Source organism: Sinocyclocheilus rhinocerous, unplaced genomic scaffold (genome assembly GCF_001515625.1).
Source record: "Sinocyclocheilus rhinocerous isolate Xijiao unplaced genomic scaffold, SAMN03320098_v1.1 scaffold1121, whole genome shotgun sequence".
Classification (NCBI taxonomy): Eukaryota; Metazoa; Chordata; class Actinopteri; order Cypriniformes; family Cyprinidae; genus Sinocyclocheilus; species Sinocyclocheilus rhinocerous.
In genome coordinates this window covers 80,306-85,784 of record NW_015670367.1, presented here as the reverse complement: position 1 = coordinate 85,784, position 5,479 = coordinate 80,306, and the positions used below count along the sequence as shown (strand labels likewise).

The 5,479-nt window shown below is 36.0% G+C and overlaps 1 protein-coding gene across 1 annotated transcript in view; it reads right to left on the bottom strand.

Annotated features, from left to right (window-relative positions):
• Positions 1–3,189, bottom strand: part of LOC107734122 (phospholipase D2-like) — a 30,126-nt gene extending 26,937 nt beyond the window's left edge. The window contains 1 exon segment of the mRNA XM_016545975.1: positions 3,046–3,189. The gene's annotated coding sequence lies outside the window, so the exon portion shown is untranslated.
• Between the last annotated feature and the right edge of the window lie 2,290 nt (positions 3,190–5,479).

The window sequence follows — 5,479 nt, the reverse complement described above, 5'->3', positions numbered from 1 at the left end:
GGTGTCAAGGCGGGGGGCAGTGCCTGTGTCAACAAGCTTGGTCCCCCCTCTGGCCCCCATAAATTTGGAATTGCATGACACCAAACTATTGTGTGCAATGCGCAGTTTGTCCTGTGGGTGGCAGTAATGGAAAAAAGCAATTCATTGTGCCATAACTTTTATGTCAAGGGAGAATGCATTCAGAGACCATGTGCTTCAGAGAGAAGGAGCTTCACATATTCATCAGAGAATATGTGAAGAAAAAAAACATATACAGATAACAAAAATATTTAATTTCAGTCATGTTCACGTAGTGAGAAATAAACTATCCAAGTGTCTGCTGTTGCTTATATTATTATCACATTACAATTATCACAGTTGCTTTAATAAGAATTCATGCATAATTTATACAGTGAAGTGTACAGTGTTTCATTTTTATATTTCCTCAATTTCTTGAATGCTACTGCTAAAAACACCTACTGTACCTGTTTGTTTTATTTGTATATTATGTGCATCTTTGTTCTTATTTTTTATTTACAAAGATAAAATAATGACAAAGATTTTTATCTTCACCCACTTTGGTCTAAATATCTGCCATTGTTTTTTATTTTATATTATAGTTTTTAAAATAGGGAAATTCGTTTGGCTGTACTGCTCAGAATGACAACTTGCAAAATAGTAAAACCAACATGACAAAGAATGATAAAATCGTGAATTATGATTTTCCTGAAAAAATTGTGATATGATATTTTTGCCATATCGCCCACCCCTAAAGTTACCTCTTCATTATTTTGTTCAAAATATGTAAATCATTCTTGAGTTGACAGTAAACAAATAAAAAGTGGAAAGTGAGATAAAAGATAACTGATTGATTTCAGCTGATTTGACAGTGGATTTTACTATATAGTAAAAGTCATGTTCTAATGTTCTAAATTCAGTAGTTCCCAACCATGTTCCTGTAGGCCCCTCAAAATCACACATTTTGGATGTCTCTGTAATCAAACAAGACTGATTCAACTCATCAGCGCATTAGTAGAGACTCCAACACCTGAAATAGAGGTGCCTAATAAGTTAGACATCCAAAACATGTTGAGGAACCTCCAGGAACAGGGCTGTGAAATGGTGCTGTTGTAAATAATTAACAAAGCAGAGTGAGATTTCTTAGGTAATATGATATTAGCCATGTCTCTGAGGTTCTGTAACGACACTTGATATGATTGTGACATCAGCACTGACACATGTACATCTCATTAACGTACGTCAGGGGAATCAGATGTTTAGTTTAATTTTTTTTCTTTTTTAGATAATTTTTTTTATCTGAGGACAACTAAGGCAACTCATAAATATGCAGAATAATGTTTGCAGATTGTATTACTTTCTTAACTATATAAATTTGTAAATATATACACTACCATTGTTAGGTGTGGCCCATAGACTGTATTTATATACATACATGTATATACATACATACATATATATATATATATATACACACACACACGCACACACACATTCTGTTGTTTTGAACTTTCTCAAAGAATTCTGAAAGAAAAATTTAAACATTAAGAAGCATAACTGTTTTCAATACTAATAATAAATCAGCATATTAGAATGATTCCTGAAGGTTCGTGTGACAAGGTCAATGAAGACTAAAGTAATGGCTGCGGAAAATCCAGCTTTGCCATAATAGGAATAAACTATATTTAAAAATATATTAAAATAGAAAAAGTTATTTTAAATTGTAATAATATTTCACAATATTACTGCTTTTACTGTGTTTTGATCAAGCATTGAAGTCTCGGTGAGCATTCCTTCAAGAACATTAACAAATTTTCCTGACCCAAACTTCTGAATGGTACCGAGATATAAATTCAAATATTAAACATTTGATATCAAGGAAGTGAACAGTAGGGCATACAGAGAGAGTGTATTAGAGGGCGTTTCAATGGCTGACTGTGCCCACAGTTGCCAGGCAACCAGGCTGCAGGTGAAACATGAGACACAGTGGAAGAGAGACAGAAGTTCAAGTAAAGTAGAAAAGGGCTGGAAGAAAGAGAGGGAGATATTCAAAACATCATAAACTCGTAACAAGTTAGCAGATCAAACAAATCATAAAACTGTATACGAGTAAAATGATTTGACAGTGCATTTCACTCTCGAGATAAAGTGCAGCTGTTTGCATTTGATGATTCCAAAATTAGCAACTGTTTTGCTAAAATCACTTACTAGAAGGAATTGCGCCCATGACTCAATAATCTGTGAGTTATTGACAAGCACTATCAGCCGTTAGAACAACAGCTGCAACCACAATTACATTTGTTCATGACAGGTATGTAAAATAAGTGATACTTGGGATGGAAATGTTAAAGAAAAGTATGTATTTAATTGTGTTTCATTATTAGGTATTACTATAAAAGTAAAAATCAAACTAATATTCAAATGCTTGTCGAAATTTCTTTTTCCCCATGATCTAGAATGTGAGGATGGGTGAATGCGATTATGGAATGTTATGATTGACATCTAACCACGCTAGTCTCGTCTCTTTTCCAAACCTAGACACTTTCCCTCTTTAAAAATCTCTTCCAACCTGCTTCTACCATAGACTGGTAACCCGGATGAGGCAGTCCACCGTTAACCCATCAGCAGTCGGGAGGATGTGGGAAAGAACAGGGTGGCCGTGGCCGTGCCTCAATACCTAGTGAGCTGCCCAGCTAGTGAATATCACGCGTTTACGCACTTTATGGCGCACCAAATGCTGTCTAGATAGACAGCTCAGACAGAGGCAGTGTTTTGCATCAGTGATTTTTACATCAAGAACATTAACATTCCTGTCTCGTGTTTTTACGAGACACCTTTTTTACTCGCGATTTCAATCGAAACTCGGATGGAAAATCTAGTTGCTTTAAAACACTGTATGTTTATAACAATAAGAGGTTTCGCAGGGTGTGAAAGACAAGCGTAAGAAAGACATTTTACAATTCACTGTTGAAAATGTTCTTGAAGCCGCATTTTCCGATGCACCATCGTAATACCGCTTTCTAATCAAGATTTTATTATTTTACTCACCACCAAGGAAACTGTCGCTATTAAATGCTCGTTTGGCACCTTGTAGTTTCGTAGGTTGTTATTTCCCAGTTGGACTCAAACTTCTGGATAACTTATCCCCCATCACAACTCCCAAGGCGTAACGCTAGGTTGTAACATTCAACGTAGACAAACTTGAGAGGCCAAATTTACCGTAAAGCACCGAGAATGATCCGCAGAGAGAAGGAATACAGATGCATCTACATTTTACTTGCCCTTTCTGGCGATTTTTAGGAATGTAGTCCGTTTAGGGAAATGTTTAATAAAACAAACACTCTCTATAATTCTTGGCCGATTTGTTGAAGCAAATATGCCTGGATTTGTCTCTGGCGCAAACGGTCCACATCACCGTAATTTGCGTAGATGCGACGCGGGAAGCTGCAGCAGAATTACAGAATTCTCCGAGGCGATGAGGGATCTGTACTGTTGAAACAGTTTCTAGGGTGAGTGGATATCCCAGTAGCCCCTCACTGCAGTGAGGACCCTCTCAGATATCCGGGGCTTAGCCCAGAGTCATCCATGTATGAGTCAGAATACACGGCACGGGATGCACTTACATAATAATAATAATAAGAAGAAGAAGAAGAATATATACACACACACACACACACACAAATCACTTAATATTTATTTCTTGTTCATTGAATTGTTGCCCTGACACGAAGAAAAGTCCAGACCATGCTAACCAAACCGTTCATAGCTCTGATGCGTGTGTCCTAGGAAGACTGCATATAACTCTGATTATTATTAAATATCTATATTTGTTTCTTCACAATGACAGTGCTCAAATAAAATAATTTACAAAAATCGGTATTACAGCGACAAGTTATTGCGGCTATAGTTTCTGATCGCTGGTTGGCCAGTTTCCATGTCGGTCAGAAGTACAAGCCTGAGTGGGCGGTTCTTGTCAGGAGTGAATTACAGTGCAAGTACGACACTATTGGATGTGCAGAGAGCAAAACTTCGGTTCTAATATAAATTATTTTAATGCCCATGAAACACAGCGATGATTTGTATAGGGCATAGTAATAAAAACATTCGGGGCTTCAGCTCATTTAGCACCGCCCCTTAAACAACACACTGATAAAACACACATCAGAGGAGTCACGAGTGCCTGGACCACATAGCCTACTAGACAGAAACCTCAGGGTGTGACAGGAAATTAACACTGCGTGCACAAGGGCTGGCAATACAGGAAATGTAGGTAGTCATTGTGGGATTAAAAATATCTCTAAACTTCGATTAAACAATAGGCCCTTTTCACATGAAACCATTTTGATTGTGTACTGTAAAATTTTATTTTAATATAAAAACTATAAAGTTTAAGTCCCAGTGGTTACAAAGTTGAAAAGTTCTTTGTAATTTATTCTTCCACATTTTTAAGCATATACCATGAAGAAACTCATTCAGTAAAATCAATGCTACTGAAGCTCATTAGTACCTAAACAGTACATATTAGCTGTAGATACCTGTAGAACCTTTGAAAAGTTTCCATCCCAGTAACAACTTTTGGACCATTTTTTTCTGAGAGTGTGGTAAGCTCAAAATAGAATCAGATAGATTTTTACCTTGAAATACGCCAGTTATTTTATTCTCCGTCTTTGGTGCATATAGAAAAATCACAGCACAATGCTTAATAAGGATTTAAAAATTTTCTTACAAGCAGACATCAGACTTGTTTCTTGTGCGTTTGCACTAGATATTTTAAAACAGTGTGAATTAAGAATCCATTTATTCACTGCAAAGAGGCCACTATATATATATAGAGCGAGAGAGTTTAAAGTAAATAATAAACAATGCAAAATTGCATAAGTAAAATTAAAATAACATTTTATGACAAGGTAATACATAAGATAGAACAAACAAAAATAAACATGCATCTCTATAATACTAAAACGAAATACTACAGTACAATCACCGTATAAAAAGTGGCTGATGTAACACACTGTTAACAGTAACACATACTGTTTCCAGATGATAATCTGATGTGGGGCGTTACACAATGCAGCAACAATGAACTGGAGAACCACTACATGGTATGATATAAGCTGAAATCATTAGCTTATTTATTCCTCATTATTTCACTAATTAATATTGTTTGCACAAATGTAAGCAAAATGTACATTTCGGTAAAAATCCCCCTAGTGTAAAAAATATGAGCATTCATGACTTGTGTGGTCTGAGTACAAAATATTATGTTAACCCATGCATGGACACCCATAGTCCCTAATATCAAATATAAGACCAGATCACATACTAAGTCGAACGATCCTGTTCAAATAATGTGTAGCTTGTTGTACTCTATAAAACCTGTCTTGGTATTTATTTTATGTATCATATAAGCAGAAAGGAGTGGCATTTTGCTCGTTCCTTCTCTGGACAGAGTCTCCTTCTCTACTCAGGTGTGTACTTTTTG